This window comes from Salvelinus sp. IW2-2015, linkage group LG13, assembly GCF_002910315.2.
Source record: "Salvelinus sp. IW2-2015 linkage group LG13, ASM291031v2, whole genome shotgun sequence".
Lineage (NCBI taxonomy): Eukaryota > Metazoa > Chordata > Actinopteri > Salmoniformes > Salmonidae > Salvelinus > Salvelinus sp. IW2-2015.
This window is the reverse complement of record NC_036853.1, coordinates 33,511,906-33,533,947: the sequence shown is the minus strand read 5'-3', so window position 1 is coordinate 33,533,947 and position 22,042 is coordinate 33,511,906. Positions and strand designations below refer to the sequence as shown.

General features: G+C 45.1%; 1 pseudogene; it reads left to right on the top strand.

Moving 5' to 3' along the window:
- The window catches only part of LOC111971361 (ribonucleoprotein PTB-binding 2-like), a 72,270-nt pseudogene that overhangs the window by 36,673 nt on the left and 13,555 nt on the right, over positions 1–22,042 (top strand).

The following is a 22,042-nucleotide window of genomic DNA, read 5'->3' as shown; positions in this document are numbered from 1 at the left end:
AATGTCGACTGGGGAGGCTAATTGCCACCAAATATTTTAAATATAGATATTAGTTCCTCTCAGTAAATAGTCAACACAGATTAACACAGACCTACCGCGGCGCTAAAGGGTTACACGGGTTTTAACAGTCAGTTAGGAAGAAGACGGCCAGCAATCGTAAATTAGTTATAACTTCAAAAAAATCACATGGACGTGTTTCGGCCAGTACAGTCAGTCAGTCAGATGCTGTACAGTGGGCTCATTCGCTCGGCTGAGGGTATTTTGGCCAACGCTACACATTCCATATCAATTCATTACCGCCTCATTCACGGCCATGAATCACTGCGTCGGCATTTTCGGGAGGGGGAGGGCGTGTTGGGGGGGGGGGTTCGTTTCGGGCTGTTAGCCGTTTGTATAAAAAGGGTCAGTTTGATTAAGCCTGTTTATTGGACGTGATGTTGTAAACACCTCCCCTGTTAATTGTGATCTATCAGCTGTTTCTGTTCTGTCACTGTGTGTTTAGAAAGCGGGAATATAATATGTGTGCAGTAGTGGATTCTTTCCAGGCTGCTCCCAGCTAATGTGTCTTTCTCTCTGTGATCTCTGTTGTTTCTCTGCTGTTTGTTTCTGGGTGTGTAATGTTTCGGTACCCCTTCTCTCCCATTCTCTGTCTCTCTCATGTGTTTCCGTCTCTGTGTGTGTGTATATGTTCTCTCCTGTCTGTGTGTGTGTGTGTTTCTCTTCGTCTTTTGGTGTTCCTGTCCCGGTCTACCCTGTCCATGCTCTGTGCATCTCTGTCCATTTCCCTGTCCTCTGTGTAACTTCCCTGTCCTCTGTGTATTCCTGTCTCCCTGTCTCTGTGCATCTCTGTCCTATTTCCTGTCTCTGTGTATTCCTGTCTCTGTGATTCCTGTCTTCTGTGATCTCTGTCCATTTCCCTGTCCTCTGTGTATTCCTGTTCTCCCTGTCTCTGTGTATCTCTGTCCATTTCCCTGTCTCTGTGTATTCCTGTCTCCCTGTCTCTGTGTATTCCTGTCTCCCTGTCTCTGTGTATTCCTGTCTCTGTGTATTCCTGTCTATGTGTATTCCTGTCTCCCTGTCTCTGTGCATCTCTGTCCATTTCCCCGTCTCTGTGTATCTGTGTCCCTGTCCCTGTCTATGTGCGTCCCTGTCCATGTCCCTCCAGCGTTTGTGACCCTGCTGAACGGTGACCAGGCTCAGGGTGCCATCCGCTCCCTCCACCAGAGCAACATGCGTGGCCGAGACATCACGGTGCAGCTCCAGCCCACCGACTCCCTGCTGTGCCTCACCAACCTGCCCCACACCTTCACCGCCCAGCAGCTGGAGGAGCTGGTCCGTTCCTACGGCAACATCGAGCGCTGCTTCCTGGTCTACAGCGAGCTCACCGGACACTCCAAGGGCTACGGCTTCGTGGAGTACATGAAGAAGGACTCKGCGTCGCGGGCGCGGTCGGAGCTGCTGGGGCGACCGCAGGGGGACCGCGCGCTCATGGTCCAGTGGACCGACGTGAACCAGCTGACCGCGGGTCACCACCTCCACTCTAAGTGCCTCTGTGTGGACCGGCTGCCCCAGGAGTACGAGTCGGAGGAGCTGAACCTGCTGTTCTCGGACCGCTACAAGCCTGTCTTCTGCCAGGTGAGTCCGAGGCGGGATACTTATTTGTGAGGCTTTCGAGTTCAAGCGTCTCAACGGCCCCTGACGTTGTGTGAATGGGGGGGGGGGTTGCCGGGGTGAGGCCTGTTTACCGTGACACCAGCGCGACTCGTCTTTCCCTGCCTGCCGGCTCTTCCTAACAGAGCACCCCCACGTTCAACTCCTCCCCTCCTCTTCCCCCATCCCTTCATCCTTCCTTCTCCCACGCCGCTCCATCCCCCTCAAACTCTCCACTCCCTCCCACACAGAAAACAATACGCCTACATGCTAAAAGTCCCATGATGGTTTGTGGGTGTTCTCGGCTCATGGTTTCCTAGCTGTTGCAGAGCCAGCAGGCTTTGACCTACGGTTCAGCGTTGTGAGTGTGCCTTCTCCTACACTCTGCCGTTACCACAACTCTCTTCCCTAGTGGTTTCTTCCACAAAATCCCATTACTCCCAGAGATCTATGCATTGAGCTCCAATCAAAAGGCCCTTTTTCCCCACTCCTATAGCCTGTAGCCTCGTTCACAGCTCCACACTGTTCTCAGCCTTAGGCTTCTTTCCTATTTTTACTGTTACAGCTGGTTTTACTCACCTCTCTGTCTGCCCTCCCTATTCAACCCCCTTCCACGTGTAGGCGCTTAAGCACTCCACCCCCACCCCCACTACCATCCCTCTTCCACACTAACCCCTAGGATCTCCCCTAGTCTGCTGCCTCCCGAGGGCCCTTCTATCCCCCAGCTGCAGTGCTTGAAAGTGACTCAGCCCCTTAAGTGATATCAAGAGCCAGGCTGAGAATGCCAGGGCCGTTAGAAGCAGGTAAATGACAGTAGACGGAAGTCACTCTTTCTATGTTCTCTCTCTCTCTCTGTCTCTGTCTCTGTCTCTGTCTCTGTCTCTGTCTCTGTCTCTGTCTCTGTCTCTGTCTCTGTCTCTCTCTGTCTCTCTCTGTCTCTCTCTGTCTCTCTCTGTCTCTCTCTGTCTTTCTCTGTCTCTCTGTCTCTCTGTCTCTCTGTCTCTCTCTCTTTGTCTCTCTCTCTTTGTCTCTCTCTCTTTGTCTCTCTCTCTTTGTCTCTTTGTCTCTCTCTCTCTCTCTCTCTCTGTCTCTCTCTCTCTCTCTCTGTCTCTGTCTCCTGTCTCTGTCCTTCTCTCTTCCTCTTCTACTTGTCTCTGTCTCTGTCTCTGTGCTCTCTCTCCTCTGTCTCTTCTCTCTCTGTGTCGTCTGCTCTCTCTCTCTTCTCTCTCTCTCTTCTCTCTCTCTGTCTCCTTCTCCTCGAGATATGTCATATCGGTCAGAGAAAACTTTTTGGGTCCTTTTCACTAAAACTCAATCGTTCGTGTTTGACGGAGTGAGGACAAAAAGAATGCTGCAGTTGCATTCCAAAGAACACATACCTACTGTAAGCTATGGTGAGTGTGGAAAAATCATGCTTTTGGGCTTGTTTCTCAAGCGACCTTCAGGAGACTCTGATCCGCTTACTCTCTTCTGTTTCTCTGTCTCTGTCTCTGTCTCTGTCTCTCTCTGTCCTCTCTCTCTCTCTCTCTCTCCTCTTTGCTTGTCTCTCTCTCTCGTCTCTCTGTCTCTCTTCTTGTTCTCTCTCTCTCTCTCTCTTTGTCTTCTCTCTCTCTCTCTCTCTCTCTTTGTCTCTCTCTCTCTCTCTCTCTCTTGATGTCTCTCTACTCTCTCTCGTCTCTCTCTTCGTCCTCGTCTTGTCTGTCATCTCTCTTGTCTCTTCTCTTCTCTGTTCTAGCATCTTTCTCTTTCTGCTCTTCCTTGCTCTTCTCTCCTCTCTCTCTCTTTTCCGTGTCCTACTTTCTCTCATAAGTACTCTCTCCATCTCTCTCTCCTCTGTCTCCTGGCTCATGTCTTCTGAGTCTCTGCTCTGTCTCTGTCTCTCTCTCTCTCTTCTCTCTCTGCTCTTTGTCTGTCTCTCTCTCGTCTCTCTTTCTGTCTTTCTCTCTCTCTCTTTGTCTCTCCTCTCTCTCTCTCTTTTTGTCTTCTCTCTCTCTTCTCTCTTTCCTCTTTCTCTCTTTCTCTCTCTCTCTCTCTTGTCCTCTTCTTTGTCTCTCTCTACTCTCTCATGTTCTCTCTCTCTCTCTTTGTCTCTCTCTCTCTCTCTCTCTCTCTCTTTGTCTCTCTCTCTCTCTCTCTCTCTATGCTTGTCTTCTCTCTTATTGTCTCTCTCTTCTCTCTCTGTCTCTACTATCTTGTCTCTTCCTCTTTGTCCTCTCTCTGCTCTTCTCTCTCTCTTGGTCTCTCTCTCTCTCTTCTGTCTCTCTCTCTCTCTCTCTTTGTCTCTCTCTTCCACCCTCTTCTCTCGAATCTCATACATTCCTTCTTCTCTTCTCTCTCTCTCTCTTCTCTCTCTCTCTGTCTCTCTCTCCAAACCTCCTCTCTTCTCTCTCTCTGGTCTAGGCAGGAGAGGCCTCTTCAGACACACCAACCAGTTACGTTCAGATCTCTCACTGACACGTAAAGCAGGTACTGTGAGAGGGCGTCGAGTTAGAGGAGTTTGGAGAACTCCGAGTGACAGAGAGGAGAGTGTAAAGATGGGTGAAGAGGAGTACTCAGACGACTTATTCGGGAAAGATGTTTGTCTTTTCGGAAAAAATAGTGCACGGCGCAGGTTTGTGAGCCAACACACACCACACCCACAAACACACAGCCTGGATGGGTTCCAACTACTTGTAGCAAGTCAGAGTGGAGCTGACTGTTTACCTGTTTGCTAAGTCACACTCAAAACAACCCACGAACTCCTCCTGGCACCCACATTGCAGTCTTAAACGTTCAATCACAACCCTTTTTTTCCTCTTGCACGCTGTTACTCCGACACAGCTCTCCTTCCTAGTCTCCTCTGTTCCAGCCTCTCAGTGAGTCAGGTGTGGCGTCTCCTCTGTCCTGTCAGGGCCTTTGTGACAGGAGGACCGTACCCCCATATCTATGGTCTAGATCCACGGTCACTTTTAAGAGTCTTCAAAGTCTCAACTCAAGAGTGACCTGGAGGTTTACAGTTGTCACAGACTGACAACCAGTGCATTTGGGTTGATGTCAGCTTGATGAACACACACACACACACCCACACACACACACACCACACACACACACACACACACACACACACACACACACACACACACACACACACACACTTCCCCTGACTGACTGACACCCAGGTCCGGGTGAGAGAACCCTCCTGACCTCTAACCTCCTCCAGGGAGGAGATCTGCTGAAGGGCTGACTGGAGTCCCCTGTCCTGTCACTCATCGGACTGGCAAATCACCACCATGCATACCATATGTGCTGTACATATGAATATATTCGCCACAAAGCACTCTCCCTTTCACCCATACAAAGACAAACACAGCAGGCACAAACACTCACACCAGGTATACTGTGATCTGACAGATCAGCCCGCAGCATCTCAAAGACTGTGTATTTCTCTGCTCTGAGTTCATGCTGGTGTTCGCTTAGTAAGAGGAGATAGATGACCTGCCAGAGACATGGAGCGTGTGGTTGTCTGTAGAGTGTGTATAGAGACACGTCTCCGTTTGCAGGACCATACGTGTGGCTCTGACGCGTCTGAGCACATGTCCTTCTCTCTCTCTCTCTCTGTGTGTTTATGCGTGTGCACTGATCTGTGTTTATATAACAAGACTGGTTCACTATGACTTATCTGTCCCTGGTGCGCACGCACACACACACCACACACACACACACACACACCACACACACACACACACACCACACACACACACACACACACACACACACTCTCTCTCTCTTCTTAGGAAAGTGTCTTGGCCAGCTCCGTAAACAGTGGGGAAGAGCTGCGCTGATGACATCACAGAGGGTTCCGTGCGACGAAGTTGGCCAGACCATGATAGAGACAGAAAGAACACACACACACACACACACACACACCCACACACACACACACACACACACACCTATGATAGAGACACAGAAAAGATGGGCAAATGCGAACAACTAACACACACCCAACCTACCGATGATTGAGACCATCAGAATAATCGGGAGTAATAGAGAAACACTACACACCACAAACACGATACACACACACACACACACACACGTACGTGTCCACAGTAGCTGGCCTTTTACGTGATTGTGTTGTCGAAGAAGCAGAAGTAACCTCATCCTGAGGGGGGAGATGAATGCCATTCATATTATAGATGTAAATGTTTTAGTCTTTATGTCAGCACTGGACATGGACCAGGGACCAAGGAAGGGAAGAATGGAGGAGTGGAGAAAGATGTCACTGGCTCAGTGGAAGTGCAGAGCTGAGGTCACTAATGATCAACTTCAGCCAATCCCTCTCGCCATCAGTTCATATTTTCAGGTTGCGTAGGGAAAGCTATTGCACACTGGCCAGCTGTCATTTATGTGCCTATTCCTTTATCATTGGACGAGAAAATCAGAGTGGGTAGGGTTCGTATTTTTACTGTGTTACCCCAATGGGGTCGGTGCCGGTGTCTGTTCTGAGGGTTTGGTTTCCCTCTCAGCTGCTTGACACCCAGCTAAATGACAACTCCTACTCTCTGMTCTGTATATAGAGCCCTCAGAGTCGGATCAGTGCATTACACACGCGCGCGTACAGACACACAAACGCACACACACTTTTTTTTTATTTAGTTGTTTGTTATTTTTGTTATTTTTTTATTGAATATCTGAAACATACAGTATACTTGCAGTGAAGCCGCTCAACAACGACATCATACCAGTCATCCAACAGACTCCCATTCAGAGCGACACACAGAAGCATCCAGGGTCAATGCCCCGCTCAAGGGCACGTTGACAGATCTCCCACCAGGCCAATAACCGTGAACCCGAACCCTCCAAGATCCTCCCACAGTTCCCCAATAGTTGCCGCTCAACCATTCGATACCCCTCCCACAGTCAGTCCCCCCCCCCAAAAAAAATACAATTTTTGTCATTTTTTTATTGGGCAGWCAGACCAATTCCCTACCTCCACCCGCTGCCACCTGCCTCCTCCATGTTTTGGGTAATGCTGTAATCAATTGGTTGTACACTTGGATTAAAGCACACCTTCCTGTACAATTCCGATAACTCAATGTAGGACATTACCATTCCAATTTACAATATMATTTAAGAACCAAATACCCTTTTCAAACATCTTTCCCATAAATACAGGTATTTTATCAACCAGCACATTTGAGTTCAKCCATAATATTTGTTGTAATATTTGTTCTATCTTTTCAGGGGGATGAAATTGAAATTGTAGCCAGCTCTGCAATGCTTGTTTGAAAAAGAGAGATACTTTGAAAAAAGTATAATTTTCAATTAATCGAAAATTAGACATGGCAATCTGCACAAAGGAAAAAAGGCMATTTTTAAACAATGKATGAGCTTTTCTTAATCTACTTGAGAACCATTTAGGGTTCAAGTAAAACTTTTGAATAAGTGAAGCTTTTAGAGAGGTTTAGTGCTTTTATATTTAATAATCTAAACCCACCCAATTCATATTCATTATATAGATAGGCACGTTTTATTTTGTCTGGTTTAGCGTCCCAGATAAAGCTAAATGTTTTTTTTCTCATATGATTTGAAAAATGAATTATCAGGAGTAGGCAGCGCCATAAGTAAGTGAGTAAACTGAGATATGACTAAGGAGTTAATCAGGGCAATTTTCTTTCCATAAATAGACAGGTATTAACCTCTCCATGGTTGCAGGATCTTGTCTATTTTTACAGGTTTTCTATTGAAATTCATTGTGGAGAGCTTATTTATATATTTTGTGATATGAATGCAATCAGCCCATTTTTTTAGGTAAACTGCAGGGTGATGTAAAAGTTGTATTTTTTAAAGATCCAATACGTAATATTGTACACTTATCATAATTAACTTTTCTTTACTCTCTGGACTAAAACCTMTCTAGATCCTCAGTGAGACATTGAGTCATTGGCATACATGGACACCTTTGTTTTTAAGCCTTGGATTTCTAATCCTMTAATGTTGTTACTGGATCGGATTTTAATAGCTAGCTTTTCGATGGCCATAACGAATACAGTGCGGAAACAAGTATTTGATACACTGCCGATTTTGCAGGTTTTCCTACTTACAAAGCATGTAGAGGTCTGTGATTGTAACCATAGGTACACTTCAACTGTGAGAGACAGAATCAAAAATCCTGAAAATCACATTGTATGATTTTTAAGTAATTAATTTGCATTTTATTGCATGACATAAGTATTTGATACATCAGAAAAGCAGAACTTAATATTTGGTACAGAAACCTTTGTTTGCAATTACAGAGATATACGTTTCCTGTAGTTCTTGACCAGGTTTGCACACACTGCAGCAGGGATTTTGGCCCACTCCTCCATACAGACCTTCTCCAGATCCTTCAGTGAGTTTTGGGGCTGTGCTGGGCAATATGGTCCGTCCAAAGATTTTCTATTGGGTTCAGGTCTGGAGACTGCTAGGCCACTCCAGGACCTTGAGATGCTTCTTACGAGCACATCTTAGTTGCCCTGGCTGTGTGTTTCGGGTCGTTGTCATGCTGGAAGAAGACAGACGACCATCTTCATGCTCTTACTGAGGGAAGGAGGTTGTTGGCCAAGATCTCGCGAAACATGGCCCATCATCCTCCCTCAATACGGTGCAGTCGTCCTGTCCCTTTGCAGAAAAGCATCCCAAGAAATGATGTTTCACCTCCATGCTTCACGTTGGGATGGTGTTCTGGGGTTGTACTCATCTTCTTCTTCCTCAAACACGGCGAGTGGAGTTTAGACCAATAAGCTCTATTTTTTCTCATCAGACCAATGACTTCTCCTTTCTCTCTGGATCATCAGATGGTCATTGGTAAACTTCAGACGGGCTGGACATGCGCTGGCTTGAGAGGGGGCCTTGCGTGCGCTGCAGGATTTTAATCCATGATGGCGTAGTGTTTTACTAATGGTTTTCTTTGAGACTGTGGTCCAGCTCTTCTTCAGGTCTTGACCGGTCTTGCCGTGTAGTTCTGGGCTGATCCCCTACTTCCTCATGATCATTGATGCCCACGAGGTGAGATCTTGCATGGAGCCCAGACCGAGGGTGATTGACGTATCTTGAACTTCTTCATTTTCTAATAATTGCGCAACAGTTGTTGCCTTCTCACCAAGCTGCTTGCCTATTGTCTGTAGCCATCCAGCCTTGTGCAGGTCTACAATTTTCCCTGATGTCTACACAGCTCCCTGGTTTGGCATTGTGGAGAGGTTGGAGTCTGTTTGATTGAGTGTGTGGACGGTGTTTTTATACAGGTACGAGTTCAAACGGTGCAGTTATACAGGTAATGAGTGAGAGGAGAGGGGGCTTCTTAAAGAAAAACTACAGGTCTGTGAGAGCCAGAATTCTTACTGGTTGGTAGGTGATCAAATACTTATGGCATGCATAAAAATGCAAATTAATTACTTAAAAATCATACAATGTGATTTTCTGGATTTTTGTTTAGATTCCGTTCTCACAGTTGAAGTGTACTATGATAAAAATTACAGACTCTACATGCTTTGTAAGTAGGAAATTGCAAAATCGGCAGTGTGTCATACTTGTTCTCCCGCCATGTAGATATTGTGAAGCGGACACCTTGTTTAATTCCTCTTGACAATTCAAAACTCTCTGAGAAGTAGCTGTTATTTACTATTTTACCCTGTTACTTGCTATCATTTTTTACCCATTTTATAAGAAATTACCGAAATAAAAAAATCAGGCATTTATAAATAAAATACATCTTCTTCAAATGCCTTTTCAAAATCCCTATAAGTCAGGCTGGCTTCTCAGAATGTTTCATGATGTTCTATTTTTTCGAGTAGTTGTCATATATTATCTCAATGTATCATCATGTAAAAAACCTGTCTGATCAGGATGACACATACTGGTAAAACCTTTTAATTCTGAGTGCTATGCATTTTGCTAGTATTTTTGCATCACAACATTGAAGTGTAAGAGGCTCCAGTTCTTGATAGACTGGGTCTTTATATTGTCCATCTGGGTCTTGTTTAATAACTAGATTAATCGACTTCGCTGAGTACCTGACAGACTACCATTTCTATAGGAGTAGTTAAAACAATCTAACAATGGAGCTTTTAGTATATCAAAAAAGGCTTGATATACCTCTACCGGTATGCCATCAAGCCCTGGGGCTTTTCCAGACTGAAAGGATTTAATAGCCTCAAAAAGTTATTCCGCTGTAATTTGGCCTTCGCACTGAACGCACACACACTTTGTGTAGAAGATGAATTACCATAACAGCTTGATGCGTTTGTGTGAGATTGCAAGTGTATGTGTGTGCCTCTCTCTCTCTTTTTCTAACTCATTCTCTCTCTCTCTCTCTCTCTCTCTCTTGCTTTGCCCTCGCAGCCATCACTCACTCACGGCAACCTCCCTCCCTCCCTCAGGGCGTTGAAGTGGTAGACTGGTAAAGAGGAGAGGAAGGTAATTTCCATAGTGTATGGCTAATGTATGCTGATGGCCTATCGACCTCCTCCTACACACCTCTCCTCCTCATCCCTCTCTCCTCAGACCGGAGGGACTGGCAGACGAGTGGGAGTAGAGGAGAGGAAATGGTGGTGTGAGAGAATGGGCGATGGAGGGTTATGACAGCAGCTGCATTATGGTATGGAGAATCTGTACTACATGCCATTCAGTCCTGCCTTGTCATACCTTTCCATCTAGCTGAACTGTGGCCGGCTGTGAGCAGGAAGCCTATGTTATTGTCAGTTGGTCTGCATTTTCAAGTTTCACGTTTGAATGTCATGCGCACAAGTACAGTGACATACCTTTCTTGCAAGCTCCATTAGGCTGCCATGTAAGTGTATGACAGGACTGATAGTCCGATGCATTATTTAAGTGATCCCTTCTGCTGACGGACACAACTTAAAAAAATTTTTTAATCACAAATGGCCCCCTATTCTCAATGGGCCCTKATCAGAAGTAGTGCACTATACAGGGGGAATAGGGTGCCATTTGGAATGTAATCAAGTATGGGGCTGAATGGCTCCTTGTCCAATTACAGTGGGCTTAAATTGACACATTTCCAGGCAGGGGATTTACTGACCGACGCCCTCCTTCACTCCATCCATCCATCCATCTAGCCGTCTCTCTTCCTCTCCCTCCTTCCATCCCTCCATATCTGCTTTCACTCCTATTGGTGGACCGCGACCCGTGTAGCAATAATAACTCTGTGTCAGGAGACTTTACACTGGGTATCATAAATATTCACCCCCCTTGGATTTTCTTCACATTTTGTTGCATTCCAAAAGAGGGATTGAAATAGATTTATTTGTGATTTTTTTTTTTTGGGGGGGGGGGCATTGATCTACACAAAATACTCCACAGTGTCAAAGTGAAATAAACATTTGACCCATTTGTACAAATTAATAAAAATCCAATAACTAAAATATAATCGTTGCATAAGTATTCACCCCCAATGTTTAGACAAGATTTAACTAATGTGGCTTAACGAATCACATAATAAGTTACATGGATTCACTCCGTGTGAAATAATAGGGGTTGAAAGGATTTTTGAATGACTAAGCCTTCCTCTGTCCCCCATACGCACAACATCTGTCCCTCAGTCAAGTGTTGAATTTCAAGCACAGATTAAACTACAAAGACCAGGGAGCTTTTCGAAAGCCTCATAAAGAAGGGCAGTGATTGGTAGATGATTAACAATGACACATCAGATATGTAATATCTCATTAAGCATGGTCCTTCTGAACTGAGCTGCAGAACAGGAAGGTAACTGCTCAGSGATGTCACCATGAGGCCATTGGTGATTTTGAAACAGCTATGGAGTTCAATGGTTGAGGATGGATCAACTGCATTGTAGTGACTCCACAATAGTGTCCTAAATGACAGAGTGAAAAGAAGAATACAAATATACAGATTAAGGCACTGAAGTAATACTGAAGAAAAAAAACACTGCTCTGTTGGATTCTTCAAATACAACACAATACGTCACTGAGTAACTGCCTCCTTATTTTCAAACGTGGTGGTGGCTGMATCATGGTATGCTTGTTATCGGCAAAGACTTGGGTGTTGTTCTGGATAAAAAGAAGTAGGATGGAGCTAAGCGTGGCAGTTWGCCTAGTGGTTAGAGTGTTGGGCCAGTAACCGAAAGGTTGGTGGATCGAATCCCCGAGCTGACAAGGTAAAAATCTGTTCTTCTGCCCATTCCTAGGCCGTCATTGTAAATAAGAATATGTTCTTAACTGACTTGCCTAGTTAAATAAAGGTCAAATAAAATAAGCACAGGCAAATCCTAGAGGAAAGCCTAGTTCCRTCTCCTACACTGGAGTTGCTTACCAAGAAAACAGTGAATGTTCCTGAGTGTCCAAGTTACAGTTTTGACTTAAATCTGATTGAAAATCTATGAAAAAAACTTTAAAATTGCTGTCTAGCCATGATCCCCCAACACCTTGACAGAGCTTTTGAAAAGAATAWGGGGTAAATATAGCACAATCGGACTTAGTGAATACTTAGTGTTTCTAACATGYATTGACTCRGGGTTGAATACTTATATAATAAGGGTATATTAGTATCTTTTTTTTTCATCAAATTTTTCTTCCACTTTAACATCACATAGTATTTAGTGACAATTAAATCAGTTTTAATCTCACTTAGTAACACAATCAAATGTGAAGAAATCAAGGGGGGGTGAATACTAGCAATACCCACTGTATCTGCTGGTGCTTATTGGTTTAGAGTTTATTGAACCTTTATTTAAGCAGGGAGTCATGCTGAGATCGCTGTCTCTTTCGCAGATTATACACATCAATTACACTGTACATGAAAAGMAATACACAGTCAAATGAAACAAACACATTCTTCAGTCAAAAAGGCCCTCTAACATCCGCCTGAACTACCCCGGAGGCACCAACTCCACCAACTTTAAGGAGTTTGGGAGATCATTCCACATGAGAGGCGCAAAAAAAAAGAACTAAATGCAGATTTACCTAACTCGGTGGAGATTGAAGGGATGTCTAGGGTGAGCCAACCCTGATTMCGGGTCTGAACCTATACCCATTGCCAATAACCCGGAATGAATGTTGACTGAATTATTTGTTTTCTGCTATTTAACGAAAGACTGGACCTGTTCTTAACCTGTCTAGGACTGGGAACCCCTCGCCAACAGCCAATGAAATTGCAGGGYGCCAAATTCAATCAACAGAAATCTCATAATTCAATTTTCTCAAACATACAAGTATTAGACACCATTTTAAAGATACAATTCTCGTTAATCCAACCACAGTGTCCGATTTCAAAAAAGCTTTTSGGCGAAAGCAGAACATATCATTATGTTAGGTCAGYAACTTGTCACAGAAAGCATACAGCGATTTTCCAACCAAAGAGAGGAGTCACAAAAAGCAGAAATATTGATAAAATGAATCACTAACCTTTGATATTCTTCATCAGATGACACTCCCGGGACAACATGTTACACAATACATGTATGTTTTGTTCGATCAAGTTTCATATTTATATCCAAAAACCTCAGTTTACATTTGGCTTTGCCTCCAAAACATCCCGTGAATTTGCATAGAGCCACATCAAATCACAGAAATACTCATAATAAACATTAATAAAATATACAAGTGTTATTCACAGATTTAAAGATATACTTCTCCTTAATGCAACCGCTGTGTCAGATTTCTAAAAAACTTTACGGAAAAAGCAAACCATGCAATAATCTGAGTACGGCGCTCAGAGACCAACACAACCCAAGAAGATATCCGCCATGTTGGAGTCAACATAAGTCAGAAATAGCAATAAATGTTTGATTTGTTCCATGAAGTCCATAATTTATGTCCAAAATCCTCCTTATTGTTTGCGCGTTCAGTACACAATCTAAACTCACGACGCGCGGGCAGGTCCAGGCAAAAGTTCAGACGATAAGTCATATTACAGTCCGTAGAAACATGTCAAACGAAGTATAGAATCAATCTTTAGGATGTTTTTAACATAAATCTTCAATAATGTTCCAACCGGAGAATTCCTTTGTCTGTAGAAAAGCTATGGAACAGAGCTCGCTCTCACGTGAACGAGCGTCACGAGCTCAAAGCATTCTGCCAGACCTCTGACTTATTCCCCTCTCTTTCGGCCCCACTTCACAGTAGAAGCATCAGACAAGGTTCTAAAGACTGTTGACATCTAGTGGAAGCCTTAGGAAGTGCAACATGACCCATATCCCACTGTATCTTCAATAGGGAATGAGTTGAAAAACGACCAACCTCAGATTTCCCACTTCCGGGTTGGATTTATTCTCCGGTTTTTGCCTGCCATATGAGTTCTGTTATACTCACAGACMTCATTCAAACAGTTCTAGAAACTTCAGAGTGTTTTCTATCCAAATCTACTATTAATATGCATATATTAGCAACTGGGATTGAGTAGCAGGCAGTTTACTCTGGGCACGCTTTTCATCCAAACGTGAAAATGCTGCCCCCTATCCATAACAAGTTAAAGAAGAAGCYTCTTTTAATTCTTCATTTCTTAACCAACTCGTCAAAATGCTTTTTGAAAGAAAGCTTTTCGTCAGTGCAGATGCCCCGAGGGACAAGATCAACGAAGGCACCGTCCAAATTGGATGGAAACCAGCCTGCACTTTATGATGAGGAAACTGCTCTGTCATTGCGTCAGTACTGAGAAGAGTAGTGCTTGTTTTGTGTGTCTGTGTGAGTGTACGGTTTGTGTGCGTGTTTTTGTGAATGTGTATGCACTGTGTGTGTGTGTTTATTTGTCTAAGTCTTAGAGAGAAAGCCAGGAGGAGTAGATGTATCTCTCAAAAGCTCAGGTGGATTCTGTAAAAGCCAGCCGCTTTGATAATGGGCTGAAAGGAGCTCTTTAACAATCCACTGTAGTCTCTCTCTCTCTCTCTCAAGTGAAATAAACAATAACAAATGTACAGTTAACATTACACTCACAAAAGTTCCAAAATAATAGAAACTTCATAATATGTCTATATACAGTGTTGTAATGATGTGCAAATAGTTAAAGTASAAAAGGGAAAATAGATTAATATGGGTAGTATTTACAATGGTGTTGGTTCTTCACTGGTTGCCCTTTTCTTGTGGCAACAGGTCACTCATCTTGCGTYTGTGATTGCACACTGTGGTATTTCACCCAGTAGATATGGGAGTTTATCAAAATTGGATTTGTTTTCGAATTCTTTGTGGATCTGTGTAATCTGAGGGAAGYATGTGYCTCTATGGTCATACATTTGGCAGGAGGTTAGGAAGTGCAGCTCAGTTTCCACCTCATTTTGTGGGCAGTGTGCACATGGCCTGTCTTCTCTTGAGAACCAGGTCTGCCTTCGGCGGCCTCTCTCAATAGCAAGGTTATTGTATACTCAATGAGTCTGTACTGTTCCTTCATTTTGGGTCAGTCACAGTGGTCAGGTATTCTGCCACTGTGTAGTCTCTGTTAAGGGCCAAATAGCATTCTAGTTTGCTTTGCTTTTTTGTAAATTCTTTMMAATGTGTCAAGAAATTCTCTTTTTATTTTCTCATGATTTGGTCGGGTCTAATTGTGTTGCAATTACAGGAGATCTGTCTCTCTCTCTCTCTCTCTCTCTCTCTCTCTCTCTCTCTCTCTCTCTCTGAAATTCTGAGCCAGAATTCCCCAGAGAAGACACACGTGGACAGAGAGAAAGAGAAAAGGAGAGAGAGCGAGAGAGTCGGACATGAGTTGGAGCTCACCTTGTGAGAGTATACTGCCAGTCTCTGGCGGCATGAAATATTCCACACACACTCTGTAATTGTGATGGAATAGGGGCGTGTTCATGCACGGTTTCGTTTGCTTGTTTGGTCGTTAGTTCTGTGCTGTTTTGAGTGAGGTGTGTGGTTGTAACGGCGTATTCTCTGTGTTTCAGCTGGCCCAGGATGAGGGCAGCCCGGTGCGTGGCTTCGGGGTGGTGGAGTATGAGAGTGCAGAGCAGGCGGAGGCCATACTGATAGAGATGGACAAAACACTGGTGGGAGGACAGGAGATCCGCCTGTCTCTCTGCACCCCCGGAACCTCAGGCAGGAGCACATTGGCCGCGCTCATAGCTGCTCAGGGCGTGGTGAGTGACTGGACACACACACACACACACACACACACACACACACGGTAGATATACAAACGCTCCCACCTCCACATTTATTAAAAATAGAAAATAGAGATACATTTTACTGATTCAGATACAGTACAAACTTGAACTAGGGACAACCTTGGAAATGCATGTGCTATGGTCAGTACTGCACACCTCGAAAAAACGGATGGTTCCATCGACTCGCTGCGTACGCTCGCTCAATATGTTTGCGCGCATTCATACATGCATACATACATATACATGAATACAAATAGCCTCCTACTCATTCTCTCTCTCTGGTGCTGTGTGGCTGTTACAGTAACCATAACGGTGGCAGTTATAATTACAGTTGTCCCAGGGTAGGACTGGCTCACAATAAACCCACTCCCTCTGACGAAAGGAAATCATGCTGCGCCCACTGCCGCTGTAACAAACATACACCAACACACACACACACACACACTGCTCAATGTAATCAAACATGCACAGACAAATCACCAACACACACACACACACACACACCACACACAACACACACACACACACACACACACACAACACACACACACACACACACACACACAACACACACACACTGCTCAAATGTAATCAAACACATGCACAGACAAAAATCACACAACACACACACACACCACACACACACACCACACACACACACACACACACACACCACACTGCTCAATAGTAATCAAACACATGCACAGACAAAATTCACACACGGACACACACACACACACACTGAAGTCTGCACAAACAAAAGCAGCATCTCATCTCTCCTCCATTCACTAATTTCTACCTGTGGAGCTGTCAGGAACTGAAGGAACTGTCAGTCTGTCAACACTGCATCATCACTAAATAGAACTCTCACTGGTCATACCAGGTATTCCAGCATATACCAGGTGATCCGGCACTAGGCATGCAGTAGTACTGTATAGTATTGTATGGATTCTTGTCCTCACACGACCCTGTATATCAGGTCTCTGTTTAAAGTGAGCAGATCAACTCTTATGTCCGTTTAGTTTTACTGTAGTCATCTCAATAGAATTGAGATTTGCAAGTGTATACAGAGGGATACAAGGTTGGCCTGTAGCCTCGAGACAGTATAGACTTAAGAGGGAACCTTTAGTGAGAACTATTCACTTAGGGGGGCGATTTCCGACCCAAGTTAAGCGTGTGTAAATGGGAACGTAATTCCCTTTTTTAATGCACTTTTCTCTCTATGCGTATTCTGACCTTGAACCGAAGCAGGAGAAAAGCATGCCGTTCACCCGCGATTCGTTTTGGGGGGGGGTGGAGATTGAGTGAATGAATGTGTGGTGGACGTGTGTCTACAGATAYGCCGTCTTCTGACCTTGAACTTATTCCCTAATAATTCCGCCACCTTTTGACCTTTTCCAATAGAAATAACACCTGTATCCACGCGCTGGTATTTGCATCTTGATAAGAGGTATTGATAAGAGCTAGGGAGATGAGTCGTCCGTTTGCCAATATAAATGGCTAGTGTTCTGTTTGACCTTTTTAATCACAGGAGACAAATGGGCAACCAGTCATATGGCAGCAGACTGAAGCATATCAACATATCAACTTTCCCACAGTAAAGTTTATGAAATGCTGTTCCATTATGCAGAATATAAATTGTGCTGCCTTTTATTAACTTGCAGGGATGGGCACTCTACGATTTCTTAAATTATAGACTTTCTCTGTCTCCTATTTCTATCGTGTTAGATATTAGCCACTCTCAGTATGAACCGTCAGCAGGCCTAATAACCACACATATTCAACTGCCAATTTACTCTTAGTTCCCTTCGTTTGGTACACAACCGACATTATCGTTCCATTAAATTACATTGTTTTGTTTACCTTCGTTTGCTTCCTCTGTAAACGCCGGCACGGACGTGTGGTTGTGGCTGAGGATCATTAGTAACAGTTGATAATGTATAAAAAAGACATGTAGGCTGAATGAAATCGTTATGGAGCGGAGCGCAGACCAAGCTTGTGGCAGTTTGAACCCATCGCATGGCGCAATACTTGGTTCCATGGTTAGTGCAGGTAATAGATGAGGGTATAGCCTACTACTGTACACTATTCTCCCTACTATAATTCTATGTACATTAATCATCCAACATTAACATGGGTTGAAGAACTGAATGAATGAAACCACTGGTTTCTTTCTTTCGTGCGTAAAGGCTCTCCTAAATAGTCTACAAGATCAAAGTATTTTTAAATCTACCAATTGGTGCTGAAACACACATACAGTGCATTCGGAATTATTCAGACCCCTTGACTTTTTCCACACTTCTTTGCGTTACAGCCTCATTCTAAAATTTATTAAATCGTTTTTTGCCCCTCATCAATCTACACACACTACCCCATAATGACAAATCAAAACGGGTATAAAAAATTTAAACTGGAATATCACATTTACATAAGTATTCAGACCCTTTACTCAGTACTTTGTTGAAGCACCGTTGGCAGCGATTACAGCCTCGGGTCTTCTTGGGGATGACACTACAAGCTTGGCACACCTGTATTTGGGGAGTTTCTCCCATTCTTCTCTGCAGATCCTCTCCAACTCTGTCAGGTTGGATGGGGAGCGTCGCTGCACAGCTATTTTCAGGTCTCTCCAGAGATGTTCGATGAGGATTCAAGTCCGGGCTCTGGCTGGGCCACTCAAAGACATTCAGAGACGTGTCCTCAAGCCACTCCTGCGTTGTCTTGGCTGTGTACTTAGGGTCGTTGTCCTGTTGGAAGGTGAACTTCGTCCCAGTCTGAGGTCCTGAGCGCTCTGGAGCAGGTTTTCATCAAGAATCTCTGTACTTTGCTTTGTTCATCTTTCCCTCAATCCTGACTAGTCTCCCAGTCCCTGCCTCTGAAAAACATCCCCACAGCATGATGCTGCCACCACCATGCTTCACCGTAGGGATGGTGCCAGGTTTCCTCCAGACGTGACGCTTGGCATTCAGGCCAAAGAGTTCAATCTTGGTTTCATCAGACCAGAGAATCTTGTTTCTCATGCTCTGAGAGTCTTTAGGTGCCTTTTGGCAAACTCCAAGTGGGCTGTCATGTGCCTTTTACTGAGGAGAGGCCACTCTACCATAAAGGCCTGATTGGTGGAGTGCTGCAAAGATGGTTGTCCTTCTGGAAGGTTCTCCCATCTCCATAGAGGAACTCTGGAGTGACCATCGGGTTCTTGGTCACCTCCCTGACCAAGGCCCTTCTCCCGCTCAGTTTGGCCGGGTGGCCAGCTCTAGGAAGACTCTTGGTGGTTCCAAACTTCTTCCATCTAAGAATGATGGAGGCCACTGTGTTCTTGGGGACCTTCAATGCTGCGGAACATTTTTGGTACCCTTCCCCAGATCTGTGCCTCGACACAATCTAACAAAATATGGAAAAAGGGAAGGGGTCTGAACACTTTTCTGAATGCACTGTACATTTAGGTGGCTTTCTTTCATTGATCCTGAATATTCTGAACCCGTTCTCTCAATATATTTTAGTCTATGGACAAAATTATAACTAAAAGGTACACCGTATTTAAAGGGATGGCTTAATAAGATAAATGTACTGAAAACCCTGTTGAATGAAAACTCCACGGGAAAATCTATTGGCCAGCAAGTAGGAGGGTTTTCAGCGGTTGAATTAAATGCATTCAGCGCGCGCAAGGGAACCACGTCTGCAAAGCCCGATACGCACCTGCGTAAGGTAAGCGTGAATACCAACCACTGAGGAGTGCGTAGGAGTGGCGTAAATTCCTAAGTCGGAATCAGCACCTTGGTGACCACTATTCACTGTCTGAGTGAATACTCATTGAATACTGAGTGAATACGGTCACTCAGACAGTGAACAGTGCTTTAAGGTGCTTTAACATATTAGAATGAACGAGCTGCAGACAGAAACCATAGCGACATGAGAACCCTGGAAGGAGAGAAGGAGAAAAATAGAGGAGACACGGAGGAGAGCCACTGTACTCAGAGGAGGATTCCTCCTGTCATTTATTCAGTTTGTGAAACTGAGTGTGAACACAGGACCAGATGGACCTCCCCCCTCCTCTTTTCTTCTCTCTATCCCTCCCTCCCTCTCCTTCCCTCTCTCTGGTGTGATTGTGTGGGAGTCAGGCTTTCTGATGCTTGAAGGAACCAGCCAGCAACCAACCAAACACACTGATGCGCACTGACATTTTCTCAGAAAGAGAGAGAGAGAGAGAGAGCCTCCTTTCTTCTTCTCCCTCTGAAAGACGCTGTCAGCGACAGATCCCGCTGTGCTTCGGGGACAAACCTGTCTCACTCAATACCCAACTAACATACACTGATACACACTCTGTATGGCAGGCTAAGACGCGTGCCATCAGAGGTAGTAATGCACACTGTACTTCCCGTATTTAACAGGATACAAGCGAGCCTGAATTCAGCTGAACTTAGTTTGAAGGCTAGGGTAAATATCATCTTGGTAATGTTATTGCAGATTTCTACTCTGTGAGTCGGCGTCTGCGGGCTAGAGCGTGCTGTCCTGTGCTGCTAAGCTCAACCCTGCAGGTGGTAGCATTTATAGTTCCGTCAGTTTCCGTCACATAATGAGCAGGGAATATTTGAGGCGCTTGATTTCCGGCGTGTGTACTGTCGACCACGCTCAGGGTGTTTAGCTAGTGTGTTGTCTTCCTTACCCTCTGGCTGAGAATCTGGCCTAAACCGAGCCAACCCACCCTACTCCCATTCTATCCCCTGGCTGAAGCTCCATATGGTAACATATGGAGAGGACTCCCCCACATCTCCTCCCCGGCCCCAGTGGGAAGGCACGGCCTGACCCCTTAACTTGGTTTAGTGGCTCACAGAAAACACATTGCTGTAGCGCAAGGAGCAGACCTGAAGCACTGCTAGATTTCTCCCTCCCTCCCCACTCCCTCCCTCTCTCCCTACCTCCCCCCTCCTCTCTGTCCCTCCCTTTCCCCCCTCCCTCCCTCTCTCCCTACCTCCCCCCTCCTCTAGTCCCTCCCTTTCCCCCCTCCCTCCCTACCTCCCCCCTCCTCTCTGTCCCTCCCTTTCCCCCCTCCCTCCCTGTTCTCCAGTAGCAGAGGGTGCCCTGCTGTAAACAAGTGACCATGGTGCCATCAGGAACAGCCTAATGAGGAGATCCCAGGCTCCACACAGAAACAGAAACTAGCACACAGAGTATATGACACCACCACGATTCACCAATGTTACCACGTTTTACTGTACTACACTTCACTACACTGTCACTACACTACACCACACTGTCTGAGATAGAGCAAGCCGTGCTAACCTTTCCCTTGTGGAGTGTGATGTGTGTGTGTGTGTGTGTGTGTGTGTGTGTGTGTGTGTGTGTGTGTGTGTGTGTGTGTGTGTTGGCAGATGTTGAGTAGTAAGAAGGGCTTACTGCCGGAGCCCAACCTGGCCCAGCTACTGAACAGCATGGCCAACCCAGCAGCCCTACAGGTCCTCATGAGGCCTTACCACACTGGGAAACGAGGAGGTGACACACACACACACACACACACAGCAATTAGCTGGACTCTCTTCCTTGGAGGACTATTGTAAATTACATTGATAAATAACTTATTTGCTAATATGTCGTTTATCAGGGAGATTTGTATCCGTCTCTTCCTCTCTGTGAAAGATAGGCGTGGCCTTTTGATTAGCATGTCCCGTCCAATCAATGCTAAGCAGTTTTCTTTTTGATGAATGCCTAATCATCTATTATAATGAACTTGTTCTCGGCCTCCATCAGAACAGACGAGAGCAGGCRGGAAGGAGGGAGTGGAGGCTGAGCGGCTGGCTCTTTAAAGAAGAACACACAATTGGGACTAAGTCTAAAATTAGCCCCTGATTAAATGTTAAACTTTCTACCTATTCTGGCGGTAGCTACCATTAGCTTTGACGCGTACATTTATTCTGAGGGGGTCGAGGGTCACTAGCTGGAGTTATGGCTAAGACGATACCTCAGTGTCGTGTCCCATGCTCTGTTTCAGGTGCGCTGYAGCTCCGTGAAGTCTACAACTTGCCCGAGAAACACTTTCTTAAGCAGTTTAATAAAGACATCTCTTTCTATTTATATCTTCCATTATCCTCCAAGATACACCGTTTACCGTGCCCCCACCCCTCTCTATCTCCAGGGAAGTTTGGGCGGCACCCCAGCCTTTCTCCGTTCCTCAGACCCCCCCTCACAGCAGCCCTGCTACAACTGGGGAAGGTACAGCAGGTGAGAATGGGTTACAGGGACTGGAGAAATGAGTGAGTGTGTATGGTAACGGGTGTTACAGTACGTTCTAAATGTGTGTGTACTGTT